The sequence below is a fragment of the Capra hircus genome, chromosome 11 (genome assembly GCF_001704415.2).
Source record: "Capra hircus breed San Clemente chromosome 11, ASM170441v1, whole genome shotgun sequence".
NCBI lineage: Eukaryota > Metazoa > Chordata > Mammalia > Artiodactyla > Bovidae > Capra > Capra hircus.
The window spans coordinates 24,435,556-24,458,186 of NC_030818.1; the positions used below are offsets into that span (position 1 = coordinate 24,435,556).

Here is a 22,631-nt window from a genome sequence, read left to right on the forward strand (position 1 = left end):
CAACCACATCTAACCCACATCCCAGCTTCCTCCCTTGCCTCTCGGCTGCTCTGTGCAAGCTTGGCAAACCTCGCCTGTAAAAGCCTAATCCAAACAGCATGTCCGCTGAGCTCAGGGGGGTGACTCATGTGCAGTGATGCGTGAGGCCAGCAAGTGGAGATTAGGATCTGGCCCGCCCGCCAGCCTACCCTGCACTTCCTTTGATCAGCTCTGATGGTTTTTAATTCTGCAGAAGCAGCTTCCTGCCAGGGACAAGTACCTCTTGGTGGAGGCTGGAGCTGTGTCGATGCTGACCTACTTGTCAGAGTCAAGGCCTGCATGTGCTGATGGCACGTGGACCGACACTCTGGGCTCACAGCCCACGCAGAGCCAAGAGGGGAGCCTCTTTCGCTGCGGTGCCCGTGGTAACATCAGAAGCTTGCTTCGAAGCCAACACCAGCAAGGCCATGCGTGTGAGCAGCCCGGTTTCTGAACCTGATCCTGGCATTGGTTAGACTCACTGGGTAATAGAGAAAAATGGGACTCTCTCTAGGGGACTTTTTTTTGGTAAGCTGGAGCATCTCTAAGGACAGTGTTTGGCACAAAATGAAACACTCTCTGGGCTCTTCAGAAGTGCTTTTTCACATCTGTTTTGCTCAAAATGGAACACATTCGAAGTATATTACTTTCTTGAACTTTTCTCCCCCTGCCTGAGTAGAATGTGTTTGCCTCTTGCTTCTTCCAAATCCCCGCAATGACCAACACCAAACAGAGCCCCTGAGACCAGGTCTTATTCTCTCTGTTTCTCTCTCATCCTTTATCATGCTCTCTCCTTTCTCTCACTTTTCTCAGGAAGTGAAGGAGTGATTCTCAACCTCAGTTGCAAGTCAGGGAGACCCTGGGGTCAGGCTCGGGCTTTAAAAAATCCCCAGTCCCAGGCTCCACCCTAGCATAATTCACTCAGTCTCTGAGGGTAGGTCTAGACATCAATAGTGCGTGCCTGTGTGTGTGCTCATCACTCAATGGTGTCTGACTCTTTACGACACTATGGACTGTAGCCTGCCAGGCTCCTTTGTCCATGAGATTCTCCAGACCAGCATACTGGAGTGGGTTGCCATGTCCTCCTCCCAGGGGTCTTCCAGACCCAGGGATCAAACCCAAATCTCATATCTCCTGCACTGGCAGGTGGGTTCTTTACCATTAGCACCACCTGGGAAGTCCTCAACAGTGTATGAAGCTCCCCACTGTGCAGGCAAAATTGAGACTCATTGAAATTTAGGATCACGTGGCATAAGCTGTCAGCCCTAGAAATGCTTCCTGTTTCCCTGTCTGTCCTTCCCACCACCATTCAATCTGAGAGCCTTCTAGAGACTGGTGTACATTGATACTTTAACCAGGTTAAGGTCAGATGTTACCCAGATAGGGTAATTAGACTACCTATAAAAATAATTTGTTCCTCTGATTTAAAGTATTTACCCTCCCCTTGTGACTTAGCAGAGACTGAACATGAGGAACTGAAATACAGAATAGATGGATCTCGCAGGGAAGAAGTAGAGGATAGTTCAGTACACAGCACAGGGACCAACCCAAAGGGAATTTCTGGGAGACAGGTTTGTATATGGTGGTAATGGGCTGTGGGTAGGGCTTTCAGATCAAATAAGGACCCTAGCTAAATTTGAATTTTCCAATAAACAACAAGTAGTGCAATATTTGGAACATACTTATACTAAAAAAACTATTCATTATTTATTTGAAATTCAAATTTAATTGGGTGTTCTACAGTTTGTTTGCTAAATCTGGAAATCCTAGTTGTAGATGGCAGAACTGTGAGAATCTTGGGTATTTGAGGTAGTGGTAGGTCTCACCTGTGTGCATCACTGTCCTCCAGGGTGTGTTGAGGAGAACAGGTAGAATTTGGGGCTGTCCCAATGACTAGGGATTGTTATGAGCATCTAGTGGGTGTGGACCAGGATGTCAAGTATACTGCGGTATGTAGAATAGTTCCAATGAAGAATTATCCCATCTAAAATGCCAATATAATGCCCTGACCTGTCCCACCCAGTTCACCATTTTACTGAGGACTCCCACCTGATTGCCTTCACATAACTGCTCCCTAGAAAGTAATGCACTGGCCTCTCAGAGTAAGTTCAGAAACTATCCCCAGAAAAGAGCCAGTTGCATAAATTCCAAGGTACATGCTTCATGTAGTCCAGCCGAACTATATAAATGATCCAATGAAATGAACCCTTGAATTTAACCCAAGCCTTCAAAGTTTACAATAAGTACTGCTGGCTTCGGGAAGCCTTCCTTGACTGCTCCAGTCTTCACTGATAAGTTTCCTCAATCCCTAGAATCTTTGTTCTTCTCATTTAATGCTTGAACATATTCTAATAGTGGCATGTGTCTAGCCCGTGAGTCTCCCTAACCACCCGGGTGATATTGAGGAAGTGAGACCAAGTTCTAGGTGACCTTGGTCATGTTACTAATTTGATGGTTAGTTTTGTTGTTTGTGGCACTTTTCAGGTTTTTTAAAAACTCTGGTGTAGCTGCAATTAAATGTACAGCTAGGTGAAGCAATTAAAGTAAAGATGAAAGGGGGGTTGAGAAACCACATAGAGGAAGGGGAAGATCAGGAGCCTGAGATAAGATAATTTTGTAAATGGGTATTAAACTTAAGTTCAGGCTCCCTGACAGTCAAAGGAAAAAGGGAAACACAACTGGTTACTGTCTGGAAAAAAAGAAAGCAATATTAGCTCATGAGGAAGCATAATCTTTTTCTTGTGAATTCTAAGTGAAATTTATCATATAGATCCTAAAAGACAAGACATTGAGAAACAAAATGGAAAATGTCTTCCGCTGTGTTTTTGGAAGATATAAAAAAGCAAATGTGGGTGGGCTTTTTTGTTTCTTTTGTTTTTTGTTTTTCTATTTCTTCTGTTTACTTTCTAAGAAATTTGGGACTGTAGTATTCAACTTTGACTCAGTGAAGGCACTCTTGTAAGGTGTTAAAAATATTATTTTCTTTTTTTGGTTTGTTTTGTTTTGTTTCATTTCTAGTGATCTGATTAATCGGGGAACTCAGTTTTCACCACCCGGAGCTTTCCCACGGACAAAAGAGCCTAGCGAGCTACAGCCCTTGGGGTTGAAGAGTCAGACACGACGGAGTGACTAAGCAACAGCTTTCATGAAGCCTTCATGTGTGGCTCTCCCAGGAGCTCTGACAGCCTTCAGGAACAGGTAGCGATGCTGTAAGCATCTAGGGTTGCGGTGAGAGGTAGCGGAAGGATAGCTGGAAACAGCCACATTCTACCTCGCACCCCACCTCCCCGCCATCCTCTCCGCACCCCACCTCCCCGCCAAGTTAGAAGCAGATAGTTGGAATTATCCAGCTATCTTTCCAGCCACATCCTCAGGAAAGGGATAAAGGAAAACAGAGTGTCACCAAGGGCCCACCCCAGGGCAGGATCCTGAGAGTGGCTTGAGGGACTGCCTAATCCCATGTATCATGCTTCAGTAAAGTGCTACACTTTGGGGTTATTTTGCCTCTCTTCTAAAGTCAGGGAACAAATAATCAGATGACTCAAAAAAAAAAAAAAGAGTTTCCTTTTTTGGTTTTATTTGGGGCTTTTTTGGTCTTGTTTTTAGACCAACTTACTAATGGGTGGGGGACTAAAACAAACGGAAAATAAGCCACAGATGAACCCCCCACCCTGGGCTGGGCAACATCAGTAAGAGAAAACTGTGGCCTGGGACTTTGAAGGGTGGCTGGTGAGCACACGTGTCCCTAGCCACCCACCCCCATCTCGGAGGCCAGCCCTTCTGCCTGGTGGCTAGCAATGACAAAAACCAAGATGAATCACCAATATGTCAGGATCCATAAATTGTGAAAAGTCTAAGCAGCAGGTCTGGGATGAGAGATCAAGGCCAAAGGTAAATATTTCTGAAATAGGCTTTTGTTTTCCGATGGCAGCTTGGATTTCCTTCCTGTTGGTGAGAAAAGGATGGCGGGGCTAGGTGGGGCTGATCCAGCTGCAGAGGGAAAGGCTGCTAGAGCGGGAGGGGACTGCTTTTCTCACTCCCAGGGAGCCTCCCCAGGGCTCCCCCGCTTCTCCTTGCTGAGGCTGGAGGGAGGGGCACCCAGGGAGAAGTCTCTACCTCCTTCCCTAAGAGAAGGAGGTGGTTCTGCCGGTTCTTCCCTGGTTGTGCTGACCTTACTGGCCTAGGGGGCTTGCTTCTGGGTCAGAGGATACCAGCCTCAGTGCTGAAATGTGTCTCCTGGACTCACTTCTAATCCTCTGGCAGGTCAGTGTTGACTCATGCTCTCCCTTCACAAGGGATTAGACGAAGGGGGCTTAGGGTCGTTTTTGGCTAGTGAGCATCTGAACCCCCTTCCCACGTTTGGGACGCTATCACTTCATGAATTTCAGTGCCCTATAAAAGACTGTTCTAGTCTTCTAGAAGTCTCTGGAAAAGTCTAGTCCCCTTTGCAGCTAGGACATGGACATACAACCAAGACTTGGCCAATCAGGTGCTCTTGCTCAGGAAGGAATCAGAAGTTATTGGCACCAACAAAGTGGGACATTGGAGAATCCTTTCCAGGGGAGGCTGCAGGGCAACAAAAATATCCAGGCTCCCACTGCCCACGGTGGTATCAAGTGTCGAGGGCTGAAGACACTGATGGTGGAAGCGGTGCAGCCCTCGGCAGCGGCGGCAGGGGTGCCCTCATCTCACTCTTTCTAGGCTGTGATTGTACCTGTGGCCTCAGATATGATCCTGAGTTCTCGGTTCTTATGTTTTCTGATCCTCTTTTTCAGTCTTCTCAGTGATTATTCGATAGCTTTTTTGAGAAATTCCTTCTCTTAAATCGGTCAGAGTTAGTTTCTGTTGCTTGCAGCTGAAAACCCTGATTCTGCCCAGCTACAGCTGGTTTCAGTCAATCATTTGCAGATGCTCCTTTTTTTTTCTCTTCCCTGCTTGCATTCTTCAAGCCTCTGTCCTCCTGGCAGTTCCACAAGTAATCCAGAAAAGGAGGAACGAGCATGCAGAGAATTTGACCACAGCTGGGAAGTGAGCCAAGAGAACTCTGAAGAACTTGAGTATTAGCTCCTTCACTTTGTGAGGTGGGGTGGATGTGGGATTAATGAGACAGAAGGCTGTGGGCTGTTCATCTTATGTTGTTTTTCTCATCTCTAATTTGATTCTACAGTGATTCCCTATGGCACTTACAGAGCCCGTGAGGGCATGGACTGAGTCGCCTTGTTTTCCCCAGTATCCAGGCCATACAGGATGCTCAGTAAATAGTAGTAAAACATGACAAAGAAAGTTTGAGAAGGAAATCAGGAGAAAGAAGGTACATATATCCTTAGTGTCTCTGTAGAAAAAGAACTGTCTCAACTACGTGGGCTGGTGAGTCGAGCCAACACTGCCGGCATTTGGTGGTGTTGATTGAAAAGCAAGAACCTGGAGCTTTAGCCATCAGACTGTCAAAGACCGACACATACTCCCAGGCAGGCAGAGCCTAACCTGGGTCTAGTCCAGGGAGAATGTCAGTCCATTCTTTCTTGGAAGAGAACCCCAAGAGTGCCTGCAAGTTCAACTGAGATGGCTCTCCAGAAAGCGTTTTGAATCAATTTCAAATGCATTGACAGTACTTGGTTGAAACCCCAGACAAAGGTTGAGCGTGGGTGGAGTTAGTTTGAATCTAGAGACCAAGAGCAGGTTACCTTAACCGTTAAAGAACCTCAGTGCATCTATTGTATGGGTTTCCCAGGTGGTACAGTGGTACAGAATCTACCTGCTCATGCAGGAGACTCAGGTTACATCCCTGGGTTGGGAAGGATCCCTGGAGAAGGAATGGCAACCCACTCCAGTATCCTTGCCTGGAAAATTCCATAGGGTTGCAAAGAGTTGGACACGAGTGAGCATACACACACGCACACAGCATCTTGTTTTGAGGAACATTTATTCAGATTTGAGTCCACAAGGAAGTGTTTGCTACAAACTGACTCTGGTTCTAATTTTTGTTTGTGGGATTAACCAAGGAAACATTTACCTTAGGCAGCTCTCTTAACTAACCTAAGTCTTCATTTCCTGATTTTAAAATCTCTGGTTATAGAGAGTTTGGGCTATCTTGCTCACTAATTTCCTAGCTAAAATTTGATGTTTCTGTTAATTTTCTTAAGGACAAGAATCATGTGTTCTTTTTCAAATACCCTTGCATCCAAGTACAAAGCTGGACCCAGGAGGCACAGACAGCCCATGGTGTGGCCATGTTCTGAAAAGACTAGACTAGACCCCTCTAAGACCTTTCTCAAGCCGGGACCTAAGGCTAGCAATGAGAACGTTAGAAGGGGGAAAACACTGTAACTAGGATCTGTAACCAGTTTGTGGTGCTTAGTTCGGCTAATGAAGCTGAATTTCCAAGATATGTACTTCTAGCCTATGCTTGTCCCTTGGACTGCAAGGAGATCCAACCAGACCATCCTACAGGAAATCAGTCCTAAATATTCACTGGAAAGACTGATGCTGAAGTTGAAATGCCAGTATTTTGGCCACCGGATGCAAAGAACTGATTCATTTGAAAAGACTCTGATACTGGGAAAGATTGAGGGTGGGAGGAGAAGGGGACAACAGAGGATGAGGTGGTTGTATGGCATCACCGACTCGATGGACATGAGTTTGAGTAGGCTCCAGAAGTTGGTGATAGACTGAGAGACCTGGTGTGCTGCAGTCCGTGGGGTCGCAAAGAGTTGAACACGACTGAGAGACTGAACTGAGCCTATGCTTATCTTTAAATTCACACTGAACAGTAGAAGATAGTTAAAGCTGCTCATACGTCCAATACTGTCTGGGGCTAGTGAAGGAGAGAATTGTGAAACATCGTGTGTGTGTGTGTGTGTGTGTGTGTGTGTGTGTGTGTTAGTCGCTCAGTCGTGTCTGACTCTTCGCGACCCCATGGACTGTAGCCTGCCAGGCTCCTCCATCCATGGGCTTTTCCAGGCAAGAATATTGGAGTGGCTTGCCGTTTCCTTCTCCAAGGATCTTCCCGGCCCAGAGATTGAACCCAGGTCTCCTGCATTGCAAACACTTTGCTGTCTGAGCCGTCATACACATGCACGTATATTTTAAACCTGTGCTGTGCATCTTGGTTTCAGCCCGTGAAATTCTGTGTTGCCTGTTTTTGCTCCGAGAAGGTGTGCTGCGCGTCTTTCCGTCCTGGGCTTAGAATGATAAACAGATTAGAAGGTCATGAGTGACAGCGGCCAGGATGGTCCTCTTACTTCCTCCGCTTCCTCTCTGGGGAGAGGCCGGAGGACTCCGGAGAAAACAGAGATGGGAAGGAAAACAAGTCCATCCCAGCGTGGGGAGCAGGGAGGGGAGAGAATGGTGACAGGCTGTGGGAGCTGCCAGCAAACGTCTGATTTCCTGCATTGCTCGGAGGAGAGGAGGCAAGTCTTCCCAAATCCGGGCGCCCCAACACGATTGCGAAAGCCACACCCATCGGCCCACAGACAGCCAACACTGCTGCTGAACCAGTGAGACACCTTGGGAAACCGCCCGAGTTTCTGGAGACATCTCTGTAAAAGCTGCCTTTCGCCCTGCTGGATGCTAGAATCCCAGCACTGGGCGACCCAGAGCCGCCTTTTGTTCACGGCAAAGTTAATTTCAGAAATATTGTTCTCGGAGGGATGCGGTCCTCGGGCCAAGAGTCAATGCCTTCTCCCACCGGCGGCCGCGGGGCCGGCTGAGCACGCGCGCAGAGGCGCTCTTTGAGCTTTGAAGTCAACAGAGGTAGGCAGGGCAGGCCACGGTGGAAAACTGTGAAGTCAGCAGAGTTATCGCGGGCACTCCTCCCTTCCCCCTTGCTTCCCCTTTCTCCACCCATTTCCCCCCTCTCGGCTTGCAGCTTCTCATTTCCCAGGGGATCGCGCAACGGAAGAAAAGCCGTCCGGAGATACGAGGGGCCAGCCCACGGCTCCAGCTATCGAAGTATGCTCCCCCCAGCCCCCACCAAGTCTAAAACAAACACAGGAATGCATGCCATACATTTCCAAAGACTAGAGAGCGCAAGCAGAAATCCTGGCCTTTGTGCCTTCTCCCTTAAACCCCACGAGTTTGGGGCCTCAAGTTTGAAGCCGGCTTCCTGCCTCCCCGGGGGTTTTTGAAAGATTCAAAAGTGCCTCAGACCAAGACAGCTGCTTGGTTGATGGCTCACATTGAAACCACAAATTATAAAATGATAAATCGCTGCTCAAAGCTCTTCCAGGAAAGACTATGTTGTCAAGATTAAGTTACAACCTCATGGACCTATGAGTGAGCCGAGCTGCTGACTAACTCTCACACTTCTTTTCCTGCCGAAGATGTTTTTGCTTCGTGAACTTTCACTGTTTCTGAATACTTGAAACAAATGACTGAAGGCAGGAAAAACATCGGGGACTTCTTAACCCATGGAGCTTATTACAGACTTTATTATGTAACGGCTGCTTTCGTTTTGTGAGACCCAAAGGAAGTTGAAGAAATCTCTTTCTTCTTGAGCACTTAACTGCCAGCGATCTGTGAGAAATGGCTTCATGTGGGCAGCTCCACTCACTTGAAACTCTAGTTGGAACGTGTAGTGTGTGCTAAATCAAAGCTGGTTTTAAGGAATTTGGGTCTTAAAGTATCTGTTCAGTGATTTGGGCAGGATTGCAACATGAATTACTGTATTTGGTTCCCGTGAAATGAATTCTTTGGACTGGTCTAGTGATCAAGTGTGACAAATAATTAGGCCACATGCATACTCTCATGTAATGATGCTCCTCTCTGCCAGGGTTTTGGCAGGCAGAAGGAGGCAAGATGAAATGCTTGTTTGACGCCTGTATATTGCCTTGCTGAGGGGTCTGGCACAATGACCTCATTGAGATCACCTGGGGCTGCAAGAAGAAACTCAATCATCCATCCATTCATTATAGTCTCCAAGCACAGGGCCTTGGTTACACAACTCTGATCCGGTTTCTCCAAGGCCACTCAAGTCTTGAGGACCATCAGACTGTGAGTCATAATCACTTTAGCATTGACTCCTAAGTTCCCTCTTGTTGATTTTACACCTCAAGCCCTTCAGTTTCTCTCTTTCTTGGAGGCCTTGGGTTCTGTGTGACAGTTTTTGTTTTCTGATATCATCTTGTGTTATCACCCATGCCAGCCACTGCAGGGCTGGCCACGGCTACTCTTGTCTCTGCTTTTCTTGAGGTCAGGCCTGCTGTCGTTACTGCTGCTTTTTCTGGGCTACTTCAAGTTGTGGAGAGAGTTCTTTTCCTGTGATTATAACTCTTTCTTCCAATTTTGACTGGCCCGGCGTCTCTGTGATTATAGCTCATTAGGACTCCTGAGGCTAGGAGGCACTATTTTTTTATGCTACCTTGTTTTTTTTTTTTTTTTAATAACATGTATTATAACTTACTTTTTGCAGGGAAGTATAAATATGAAAACAATAGTAGTCAATCCCACAGTCCAGTAATGCTTCATAGTATTTTTTTAAAAATAAAAGTAATAAACCCAAGGGAAAAAATTAAAGCAATAAAAATGGTAGAGAAAAATAAAAGCTCCTCTTCTGCCCCTTAATCCCGCCCCCAAATATAACTACCATTACTAATTTTTATGTATCTTTGTTACTGCACATGTATGTATGTCCTTTAACAAAATTTTATATAAAAATAATCTTTCTGTACTCATCATCATTCTACATTTTGCTTTTTTCACCTAAAATGCTATCTAAGAGATTTTTCCATCTGTGCATTGCAGGGATACTCCCTATTTTTAATGTCTGCATAGTCTTTATTAGAGAATGTGCCTTCCAAATGAAATGCATTCAAATAAAATAATTCCAGGTCATTTCTGTCCTTTACTTCCTCCACTCCCTGAATCCAAAGTGACTTATCTGACTTACAAGTTTGGAAGAATAACCTAGGCATGTTAGTTTCAACCCTGGCCTTCCTGAGACTCTCATTTTTCACAGTGGTGAAAAAACTAGTACCTTCCTTGTATAGAGATTAGATGAGTTAATATATGTAAAGCTCTGATGCATAGAAATTATTCAGTAAGTGCCAGTTCTCATAATTAATTTTGCATATGCTGTACTGGGACTTGCTCTCTCCCTTAACAGTATATCTTAGGGATTATTCCACAGCAGTACATATGCATGCATGCTTAGTCGCTCAGTCGTGTCCAGCTCTTTGTGACCTCATGGACTGTAGCCCGCCAGGCTCCTGTATCCATGGGATTTTTTCAGGTAAGAATGCTGGAGTGGGTTGCCATTACCTCCTCCAGGAGATCGTCCCGACCCAGGAACTGAACCCTCATCTCCTGTGTCTCCTACATTGACAGGCAGATTCTTTACCTGCTGAGCCATTGAGGAAACCCACTTATAGACATACTTCATTTTAAAAGTGGCTAGTATGGTGTTTCATAGTATAACCTCACTGTAGTTTATTTAGATGTGCTCCAATTTGTGTTGTTTCTAACATTCAACCCTTTCTCATCTGAGGATACTGATTCTGGAGTCGGTCATTGTAAGGTTCACCTGCCATAAGTATATTTCCCTTTATTTAACATATATATCATTTACTACCTGTCATACAATGTCCTAATCACCTTTAAAACTTCATTATTAACTCATTAATACTCATAATGATGCTTTTGAAATAGCAATTTAATCTCCATATTACACATTGGGAAACTGAGGCACAGGGAGGTTAAGTAACTTACCGGAGATCACATGGCTGGGAAAAGGAGGACTGAAAAAGCCAGGCCAGGCAGTCTGGCTCCCAAATTCACGCATTTGACCTCCCTGTCCACATTCTTCACCTCCCTTTATTCTAAACCCTGTGGCATCACTTCAATAAGACCTTGAGACTCATCTTGTCATATTTCACACCTCTATTGTGGATGGGAATTCAGCCTTTTTGGAATATATTAGGGACGTATGCTGCTGCTGCTGCTAAGTCGCTTCAGTCGTGTCCGACTCTGTGCGACCCCATAGACAGCAGCCCACCAGGCTCCCCCGTCCCTGGGATTCTCCAGGTAAGAACACGTATAGATGATTTAAAAGAGAACGTGATCGGGACTTTGCTGGTGGTCCAGTGATTAGGACTGTGCTCGCCAACGCAGGGGGCACGAGTTCAATCTCTGGTCAGGGAACTAAGATCCCACATACTATGTGGTGGGGCCAAAGGAAAAAAAATAAGACAAAACATGTTTGCCGAATCAGTCTGACTCAAATTACCAAGAGCCAGCTTTTCTAAGGACTGTCCCAACTATAGCCAGCCAACATGGAGAAAGCTTTTCAAGTGATGATACTAGCAATTGCCTTCAGAGGTCCCAGGTCTGGGCTCACAACTCTGCCACAGTGGCCTGCTGCACAAACTCACAATGCAGGTCAGCAGACAGCCTTAAAATAAACAAACATGTTTGTGCTGTGCCCAGTTATGAAAAAGTGCATATCCAATTTGGTAGTGCAAAACTCATGCAAATAATCTTTGCTTTTTCCGATTCCTGCTGTGTATGAGTCTTGGACTTGGCCAACTCAAATTCCTAAAATACTAAGGTTCAGAAAGTCTGGTCAAAGTTTGCTAGTTAAATATGAAACCCTGCCTCCTCTATCCATCATCACTGCCCCCATCCCTACCCTCAGGCCACTTTAGCTTTCAGACATGTGTACACTAAATGCTTTTTTCCTTTAAAGATATGGGTGAGATATTTCTTTTGGAGTGTATCCAGATAATCTGGCAAATCCACACTTGATGTTAGCCACAGGGAAGAATATAAAAAAAAAGAGGAACAAAAAATAAAATTAGGGCAGACTATGGACTCAACCCTCTTTAGAAATCAGAAAAATGGAAGACTTTACCAAACTGAAGGGTTTAATTTTTTTTTTTTGCTTTGTTAATGAAAAAAATATGTACACATACATAATTTAATATTCTGGAAAATTCTTAATGATTAGCATTTACATTTTCATTTCAAAAGTTATTGCTTATTTTAACATACTAAAACCTGTACTTTTTCCTTTTATACATAAACTTCTATCTCTGGGTTCTGTCTTTTAGAAAGAAAGTTACTTAAGGCCAGTTTTTTACCCATCCTGAAGCTTAAATTTTGGCTCAAGGAGCTTCCTGTCCTATTCCAGCTGTGACATGTTGAAAATAAACCTGGCAATCGGAGACAATTTGTTATACTTTCTGAGCTTTTGCTGTGGCTGTAGCCCCTTTTGTCTTAGGAAATAGGGTGGGAGATAGAGAGAGAAGTGAGGGAGAGGGAAGGAGAAGGGGGGGAGATATGATGGGAACAGGAAATAGGGTCTTCCGGTTTTCCCAGGCCTTCTTTCTACTCCTTTCACCTTTGCATTCTCCAAGGGGATGAGCTGCCTCTGCACGTACAGGCGCACCTCACTTTATTGTGCTTCACTTTTTTGTGTGCTTTGCAAATATTGTGCTTTTTACAAATGGAAGGTTTTTGGCCATCCTACATCAAGGAAGTCTATCAGCACCATTTTTCCAGTAACATTTGCTCATTTCATAACTCTGTGTCATACTTTGGTAACTCTAGCAATGAACGTGAAAAAAGAAAGAGTCACTCACTTGTGTCTGACTCTTTGTGACCCCATGGCCTGTAGCTCAGTAGGCGTCTATGTCCATGGAATTTTCCAGGCAAGAATACTGGAGTGGGTAGCCATGTCCTCCTCCAGGGGATCTTTGTGACTCGGGGATCTTTGTGACTCAGGGATCAAACCCAGGTCTCCCGTTTTGCAAGCATATTCTTTGCTGTCTGAGCCACTAGAGAAGCCCTTTTTCAATATTGTACTTGCTGCAGTGACATGATCAGTAATATTTCATGTTAGTACTACTGCTCGCTGAAGGCTCAGATGACAGCCTTTTTTAGCAATAAAGTGTATTTAAATTGGTCTTTTTCTATGGCTCAGTGGGTGAGGAATCCGCCTGCATAGAAGATATAGGAGACATGGGTTCCATTCCTTGGTCAGGAAGATCCCCTGGAGAAGGAAATGACAACTCACTCCAGAATTCTTGCCTGGAAAATCCCATGGACAAAGGAGCCTGGCAGGTTACAGTCCATGGGGTCACAAAGTGTTGGACATGACTGAGTGACTGAGTACACATTCACATATTTAAATTAAGGTATGTTGTTTTTTTAGACATAATGCCATTGCACACTTGATGGGCTACAGAATAGCCTAAGCATAAATTGTATATGCACTGGGAAACCAAAAAATCCATGTGACTTCCTTTACTGCAGTCTTCACTTTATTGCTGTGGTCTGGAACCAAACCCACAGTATCTCCGAGGTCTGCCTGTATGTCTAATCCAACTCTTCTCACAGGGAGGTAGTTGAGCAAGAAGGGATTGTGTTGAGATGGGAGCAAGGACTTGTCTTACCCTTAATTATAATGTACAGTGCCGGAGATTGAACACAGGAAACTAGATTCTGGCAGAATTGCTAAGAACAAAGACAGAAGTTGATTTAAAAAGAAGTGATCCATTTTTCATTAAAAATACCAACCACACACTCATGGAATTAATCACCATATCCTCCCACCCCAGTATCATCTACTGGAAACTGCTCTAAACCCTTGTCCTACTGAAGAAGTAGGTCCAAAAGCCATGTTTCGTAGCTTGCTATCCAGCTATCCATTCTAATGGCTGATTGGAGAAGAGGTGAATCCCTGATTCAAGGGCAGTTAATCCGTAAATTCACTAGATTCCCATGACCTGTGGCCAGATATGAAAAGGAAAAGAGATCTTGGGCTAATCAGAGTCATTCTCAGAGGAGTGGCATGAAAGAAAGGTTTGCTTCTTTCACAGAAGTTATTAGCAGTGCAGAAAGGAGGAAGGGTGAACTGTATTTATAATGATGAAATCCCACAAACACCGGTGGATTTAGTGAGGTCTGTCAGGCCACCTCAAATTGAGAACTAGCTTTTAGCACTAGTTTCTCTGAGGCCAGCCCGTTACGGTTTCTGTTCTTGCGTTTCTGAAAGCTTCCATTATCTTATCTTGTATTTTTCTTAAAGTTCTTATACTCAAGCTAGCTGGAATGAGTGCCTGGTGGTTGTAGCCAAGAAAAAGCCAAACTAAAGCATTATTAAATAGGCAGGCAAAAATAGAGCCAAAATAAAGAGGACTGAGAAGTCAGGGAAGTCAAAGCCAAAAGCAATGGGGGTAGGTGACTTTGTTACGGTTCTTGAGGTTGCCAATAATGTTGCTGAAACTAGTTCAAATTGATTAAAGAAGAAAAAAGAAAAGGAATTCACATATTTATGTGAAGGATGCTCAAGTAGAGCAAGGGCAGCCAGGACTCTTAAGAACTAGTGACAATTCCTCAAAATGTTAATCACAGTGTTATTACCATATGACCCAGTGATTCGACTCCTATGAACACTTAAGTGCACACTAGAACTTGTGCACCAGTGTTCACAGCAGCATTATTCAGAATAGACGAAGAGCGGAAACAACTCCAATGTCCACCAGCTGATGAATGATAAAGCAATTAGCGTACCCCTATAATGGAATATTATTTTATTATAGAAATGAAATGCTGATACATACTACAACATGAAAGAACCTTGAATAAGTGAAAGAAACTAGACACAAAAGGTCACTTATTATGTGGTCCCAGTTGGCTACTGGGGGCTGGGCAGAGTGGGGAATGGAAAATGATTGCTAATGGGCCTGGGGTTTCTTCTGGGGGAGATAAAAATGGTCTGGAATTAGATAGTGATAGTTGCTGCACAATTCTGAATATAATTTAAAAAAACCAACTTAATTGCATACTTCACTTTTTGAAATATTTATTTTTATTTATTTGGTTACACCAGGTCTTAGTTGAGGCACACAGGATCTTCGATCTCCGTTGTGGAGTATGGGATCTTTGGTTGCAGCATGTGGGACCTAGTTCCCTGACCAGGGATAGAACCCAGGTCCCCAGCATTGGGAGCTCAGAGTCTTAGCCTCTGGACCACCAGGGAAGTCCCTCACTTGTATACTTTTAAAAGATTGAATTTTCTCAACATGTGAATTATATCTAAAGCTATTATTACAAAAATTATATACATATGAAAACAGAACAAAGCCAAACAAAACAACAATATTGTGTCTCAAAGTGGAAAGCCAGGAAGAGAAAACCACATGACTCTCTCTGTCTCTCGCTACCCCCTACCACCCCAGGCTGTCATCTCTGCTTCCCTACGGACATCTGCTTCATTCTTCCCTCTCTACCAATCAGCTTTCTTTGCTGTTTCATGCCCAGAGCAGCCTATAAACCCCACAGTTCAAACTTAGGTGTTGTGACAGAGACTAACCAGGTGGTCACCTGTCCACTTGTTCTTCATTCTGAGCATATAATGAAATGACATTTTTCAGCATCCTTTGCAGTTCAGTTCAGTTCAGTTCAGTCATTCAGTCGTGTCTGACTCTTTGAGACCCCATGGACTGCAGCACACCAGGCTTCCCTGTCTATTACCAACTCCCGGAGCTTGCTCAAACTCACATCCATTGAGTCAGTGATGCCATCCAACCATCTCATCCTCTGTCGTCCCCTTCTCCTCCTGCCTTCAGTCTTTGCCAGCATCAGGGTCTTTTCTAATGAGTCAGTTCTTCGCATCAAGTGGCCAAAGTATTGAAGCTTCAGCTTCAGCATCAGTCCTTCCAGCGAATATTCAGGACTGATTTCCTTTAGGATTGACTGGTTTGATCTCCTTGCAGTCCAAAGGACTCTTTGCAGTCAAGTGCAGTCATATGATGAATTATGGCCAGGAAAATGTGGGCAGAAGTGATACATACTCTTCTCAGGCCTGGCCAGTTAGAAAACCTGCTCTGTACCTCTCCATCCTCTTCCTCTTTCTTTGACTAGGACCTTAGAAAATAGTTGAACTGCTAGATGAAAAAGGAGCCTGGATATTTGATAAAATTTATTGGAGCACAGCATTTCCCCATTGACCTATTTGAACTGGATATGATTGAGAAATAAGCTACTGAAATTTGGGGGTTGGTTGTTGCAGGAGTTAACTTACTCTGACCATATATGTCCTCTGTACAAGAGATTAACCCAGATTGACTGGTTGGGCTCGCAGTTCCAATGTAAAATCTTCAGATAAGAAAATTGCATTGGTCCTAAGTGAGTCAAGAAGTCTTTTAGTTCACTTGTCTGAAGCTGAGGCATGAGGTCACAGGGCATAAACATAGTTCCCTGGGGCTACTTACATAAGCAAGAGGCATTTTTTAGAGAAAAGATGTCCACCCTAGTGGTTAAATAGGAGGGGTCACTGTGAATTAGGGAAATGAAGATGCAATGCCCAGAGCAACTCTATGTTTCTTCCTCTAATACATTCATAGATAGAAATATAGGTATGGATAGAGATATATTATAGATATGGATATAATACATTCTGGCTCCTAATTTTAAAGGTAAAGTTCTTTTTAGGCAATTTGAAAAAAGAAAAAAAGATTGAGTCACCATTTTGCTGTAACTCCTCCCCTCCTTTACATTCCATTCCTTCTCCTCCCCCCATCCTAGGGGACAGTACAATGTAATGTACTAAGTGCGAAGTCACTTCAGTCATGTCCAACTCTGCGCGACCCCATAGACTGCAGCCCACCAGGCTCCCTTGTCTCTGGGATTCTCCAGGCAAGAACACTGGAGTGGGTTGCCATTTCCTCCTCCAGTGCATTAAAGTGAAAAGTCAAAGTGAAGTCACTCAGTCATGTCTGACTCTTCGCAACCCCATGGACTGCAGCGCACCAGGCTCCTCCACCCATGGGATTTTCCAGGCAAGAGTACTGGAGTGGGGTGCCAGTGCCTTCTCTGGTACAATGCAATGTGTGCCTGCTAAGTCACTTCAGTTGTGTCTGACTCTTTGTAACCCTATGGACTGTACCCCACCAGGCTCTTCTATCTATGGGATTCTCTAGGCAAGAACACTTGAGTGGGTTGCCATGCCCTCCTCCAGGAAATCTTCCTGACCCAGGGACTGAACCTATGTCTCCTGCAGCTCTTGCATTGCAGGCAGATTCTTTACCACTGAGTCACCAGTGTAGCTAAGAGTAGTTAACTCTGTAGAATGAGATTATCTGGCAATAGCTTTGTTTCACTGTTTCCTGGCTCTGGGATGTTGGACAAATTATTTAACTCCTCCCTGTTCTAATTTCTCCATCCATATGGGACTAATAATAGCGCTTACCATGAAAGAGTCTCATGAAGATCAATTAGTTAATTTGTTCAGGGTATAGGAATGTGCCTGGTTCATAGTGAGAATTTATTTGCTGTTTGTTGTTATTATGTATTTGAAACTGCATTGCAAATTTAAAAATTTTTTTCTAGAATCTTCTAAAGATGAAAGGTGGACTGTGTCTTTACTCAAAACACTTCTTGTGTTTCTGAAGATCCCAAAGAAGTGGCAATCAGTTGTTCTTGGGGATTCTTTGAACTGGTGGAGTTATCCAAATGCAGGTATTTATATGGAGATTAAAAAGCAGAGACTTGACTTTGTCGACAAAGGTCCCTATAGTCAAAACTATGGTTTTTCCAATAGTCATGTATGGATGTGAGAGTTGTATCATAAAGAAAGCTGAGCACCAAAGAATTGACGTTTTTGAGCTGTGGCGTTGGAGAAGACTCTTGAGAGTCCCTTGGACTACAAGATCAAACCAGTCAGTCCCAAAGGAAGTCAGTCCTGAATACTAATTGGAAGGACTGAGGCTGAAGCTGAAGCTCCAATACTTTGGCCACCTGATGTGAAGAACTGACTCATTAGAAAAGACCCCGATGCTGGGAAAGATTGAAGGCTGGAGGAGAAGGGGCCTACAGAGGATGAGAGGGTTGGATAGCATCACTGACTCAATGGACATGAGTTTGAGCAAGCTCCGGAAGTTGGTGATGGACAGGGAAGCCTGGCGTGCTACAATCCATGGGGTCTCAAAGAGTCGGACATGACTGAGCAACTGAACTGAACTGAGATGAAGATACTGAGGTTTTTGTTTAAATAACACAAAGAGCCATTTTTATTGGCAGGAGGTGTACCTCTTCCAGATTATTGTAATGTCTCATTTCCTCTGTTAACAGTCTGAATCAAGAAGTTGGGGCCTCAGGACTCAGGCCAAGAGGACTAGAGGAGACTCCCCATCCAGGAGATAGGAAGAGCTCCTGCACAACACTGGCAGCTGAAAGCAAAGGAGGGGGATGCTAGGCAGGAGCCCCCGGAAAGAGTCTAATAGGGGAAATTTGGGAGCAGTGATATTCAATATCCACTTTTACAGGTTTTTTTCCTGTACTGTAATTCCCCTCTGTAATCATTAAGACTTCATGAAGTTTGTTAAAATTGCAGCCTTATGTTAGCAGCATCCTGGGAAATAGAAGGTTTTCATATTTCACGGTAAGGTATATATTAGAGAGTGACAGCCAGCTGGAAAAGCTGTTAAGAGATGGCTAGAGGTGACTGGGGAAGAATTCTGGAACAGAGCTGTTCAGTGTAAGGTGACCAGTGGAAACCAGCATGGATTGGGGAATATGTAAATACCTGGAAAGAGGCAAGGAAGGTAATCCAATAAAGCTGGAAAAATCTGGATAATCTCTCTCTCCATATGTGTTTAAATGTGTGTTTGTGTGTCTGCATACATACATAGAATTTATATCCACTTTGGATTTATGGCATATACTTTTTCCCATTATGTCGTCAGCTTTCTTAGTATCTTTAAATATTGTTCAAGTACATAACAAGTATATAATGAATAATGATCTCTTAATACTCTATGATTTTATTCTCTTCTTTATATAACTACGTCCAATTATTAGACTTTTTCAGTTTTTTACTTTTGTAAGTAACACTGCAGTGAACATTCTTACATATTTTTCTGTGCATGTTAAGAAATTATTTCTGAAGATAAGTTCTCAAAAGTCTGTTTTCTGTGCTAAATAGTATGAATGGTCGTAGGCTTTTGATATATATTGACAGATTGCCTGTTGGAAAGCTCATAGCCTAAAGGACTCCATAACCACTGCACTCCATCTTCATGTTAGATTAGCTGTGCTCATTTAAAGAGGCTGAACATGATAAATATAGGACAGTATTTACTTGTTACCATGAGATTTCACCAAGGAAATATGTCTCAATTTCCTTGTCAAAAACTTGCTTTTCTTTACCTCCAAGATAGTCTTTCTTTAGCAGATTTAGCTATGAGGAAACACTGATATTCTTTACAGAGAGAACTCTCTAGCCTCCCTCAAAGGGAGCTTATTTTTTTCAAACTTTTTTTAAACTTTTAATTTCATATTGGAGTATAGCCAATTAACAATGTTTTGAGAGTTTCAGGTGCATAGCAAAGGGACTCAGCCATGTATGTACATGTATCTATTCTCCCCTAAACTCCCCTCCTATCCAGGCTGCTGCATAACATTGAGTTCCCTATTCTATACAGCAGGACCCTGTTGGTTATCCGTTTTAAATATAGCAGTGCCTATATGTCAATCCAAACTCCCTATCTATCACTTCCCCAATTCCCCCCCACCCACACCCACACCCTCCTGGAAACTATAAGTTAGGTCTCTGAGTCTGTGAGTCTGTTCCTGTTTCCTAAATAAGTTCATCTGTAGCATTTCTTTTTAGATTCCACATATAAGAAATGTCCTATAATATTTCTCCTTCTCCATCTGATTTACTTCACTCGGCATGACAGTCTCTAGGTCCATCCATTTGTTCCTGCAAATGGCATTATTTCATTCTTTTTAATGGTGAGTAGTATCCCACGCATGCATGCACACATATCTTCTTTATCCATCCCTCCGTCAATGGACGTTTAGGTTGCTTCGATGCTTTAGCTATTGTAAACAGTGCTTCAGTGAACACTGGGGTACATGTATCCTTTGGGGCCATGTTTTTCTCTGGGTATATGCCCAGGAGTAAGATCGCTGGATTATGTGGCAACTCTATTTTTAGTTTTATTAAGGAACCTCCATACTGTTCTCCATAGTGGCTGTACCAATTTACATTCCCCCTAACAGTGTAGGAGGATTCAAAGGGAGCTTATTCTTAATTCTCCTGTGTCTACTTTGAAAGCAAGGCGAAATAATCCATCTGCTGGTGGCATGACTGAGGGAAGACCTTGTCTATGACTCTCAAGTTTGCCCCCACAGCAGGTATCCTGACCCCAGATAAATGCCCACTAGTTCTTACATAACATACTTAGAGTGATTGGAACTTTACATACTATTATAGAGAATATTGATGGCAAAATATGATGGGGATGTAGAGACCATTTACAAGACCAGACTGACGTATGTAACATTGTCCACTAGAACGTGCCGAGTGTTAGGATGGAGTTAGTGGCATCGCCATGAGAGGAACAATACAAGTGATGTGCTCACACCAGCTGTCCTGGCTCTCTCTTAACTGAGTCCTTTAGTCCAAAGATAACCATGGGCAGCTCTGAGCCCTCAGCTCAGAGGGAGCAAGCCATTCAATTTCTTTGACTTTATTAATTCATGGGAAGTAGTTCTTGAGAAGTCCCTAGAACTCTGTTCTGCACTTTCAACACTTGACATCACAAATCCTCCCCTGAGAAGTTGTGGGAACTAAGCAAGAAGTTTAATTGCATTTCTTGAATCATAACTAAATAGTGAAAGAACCTGGACTAGTGCTGTACACTTCCTTTTATTTGTGTATTTGTTCTTAACAGTACTGTTGCCGACTACCAAAGTAATGCATGTGCATAGGAGAGAGAAATAAAAGTACAAAGAGTAAAATAAAAATCGCCCATAATTCCAGAACAATAGAGATTTCTGCTGTTAACATTTTGGTAGATTATTTTCCCACGCCTTTATCCATAGATCTATAAACATACTATCATCTCTTTCGTAATTCTGAGATCATACAGTATTATTTTGTAATCTCCTTTTTTCTTGTTGTAGGATGTTTTGCACCATCAAAAGTAATACCATGAGGGCATTTCTTGTATGTAGCTCTGATTATTTCCTTCGGGCTGATTCCTCAGAGTGAAGTTGCTGAGTTGAAGGTAGTCACAGTTTAGAGCTTTTGATAAACAGCACTAGCAGGCCCTCCAGAAATATGGACCATTTTCCACACCTGTTAGAAGTATCTGAGACTACCTGTTTGCCTGTCTCCTCATCTACAGCGAGGAGAATTTTTTTTTTGAAAAATAAATTTTCTAAATTGATTTCTGGCAAATGATGTCTCCTCATCTTAATTTGTACTTTAAAAAATAAAACTCTTCTCTTATACAGAATTATTTATGCTCGGTATTTCTTCCTTAGTGAATGCCAGCTTCTGTCCTTCGCCGTACTAACGCTTCCTCACCTGCCCTGTGGCCAGCTTGGTGAGCCTCGTTTTGTGCAGAATCCTGGATGACTGAGAGTGACACCAGTGAGAAGACGCCTTTCTCATACCGTGTCCCTGGGAGGCCCCGAAGGCTCTCCCACAGGAATGGCTTCTCACTCTCGGGCAAGAACGGCCGATTTTACACCATGGCCTGCCTGCACGTGGGTTATGTCTCACTGCACAGTCTGGTGCCAAAATGCCACCGTTTTGGAAAGAAGGTTGCAGGTCTGAGGCAATCTCATATTTATTTTAGTTCATAGACTAACCGATTTATAGATCTTCCCCAATCTACAGCTGTCACAGTGTCACTGAAATGAAAGTGGCCAGGGGGACCTTATCTGAAAATGATTATTCAGTTGAGTGCAAGTCCTCAGGACCCGAGGATGAAAAACTCCTATTGTGACTGGAAGGACTTTGATGATGAGCACCACTGACCTGTGCCGACTGGAAACGTTCTGCATCACCATTCCCACCTCCATCAGGCACTCAGTGTGGGCAAAGCCAAGCTTTTCATTAGGAGGAGGGTGAGGAATGATACACAAATTTCTTGATCTGGCGACACACATACTTAGGCGCTCACAAATGCATTCTGTTTGCACATATGCAATAAATCCTGGAAATGGTGTGGAGAAAAGGAACGTTCTTGCACTGTTGGTGGGAATGTAAATGGATGCAGCCACTATGAAAGACAGTATGGAGATTCCTTAAAAAACTAGGAATAAAACCACCATATGACCCAGCAGTCCCACTCCTAGGCATATACCCTGAGGAAACCAGGGTTGAAAAAGACACATGTAACCCATTGTTCATTGCAGCACTTTTTACAACAGCTAAAACATGGAAGGAACCTAGATGCCCATTGACAGATGAATGGATAAAGAAGTTGTGGTACATATACACAATGGAATATTACTCAGCTATAAAAAGGAACACATTTGTGTCAGTTCTAATGAGGTAGATGAACCTAGAACCTATTATACAGAGTGAAGTGAGTCAGAAAGAGAAAGATAAATACCATATTCTAACACATATATACGGAATCTAGAAAAATGGTACTGAAGATTTTATTTACAGGGCAGCAGTGGAAAAACAGACATAGAGAATAGACTTACAGACATGGGAGAGGGGAGGAGAGGGTGAGATGTATGGAGAGAGTAACATGGAAACTTACATTAGCATATGGAAAATAGCCCACGGGAAATTGCTGTATGGCTCAGGAACTCAAACAGGGGCTCTGTATCAACCTTGAGGGATGGGTGGGGAGGGAGTTTCAAAA

The 22,631-nt window shown here is 43.6% G+C and overlaps 1 long non-coding RNA gene across 1 annotated transcript in view; it reads left to right on the forward strand.

The window, feature by feature from the left end:
• The window catches only part of LOC106502609, a 48,666-nt gene extending 31,154 nt beyond the window's left edge, over nucleotides 1–17,512 (forward strand). Inside the window, exons 4-6 of the long non-coding RNA XR_001296255.2 lie at nucleotides 233–452; nucleotides 3,037–3,216; nucleotides 17,347–17,512. This is a non-coding gene — a long non-coding RNA (uncharacterized LOC106502609). The remainder of the gene's footprint in view (nucleotides 1–232; nucleotides 453–3,036; nucleotides 3,217–17,346) is intronic.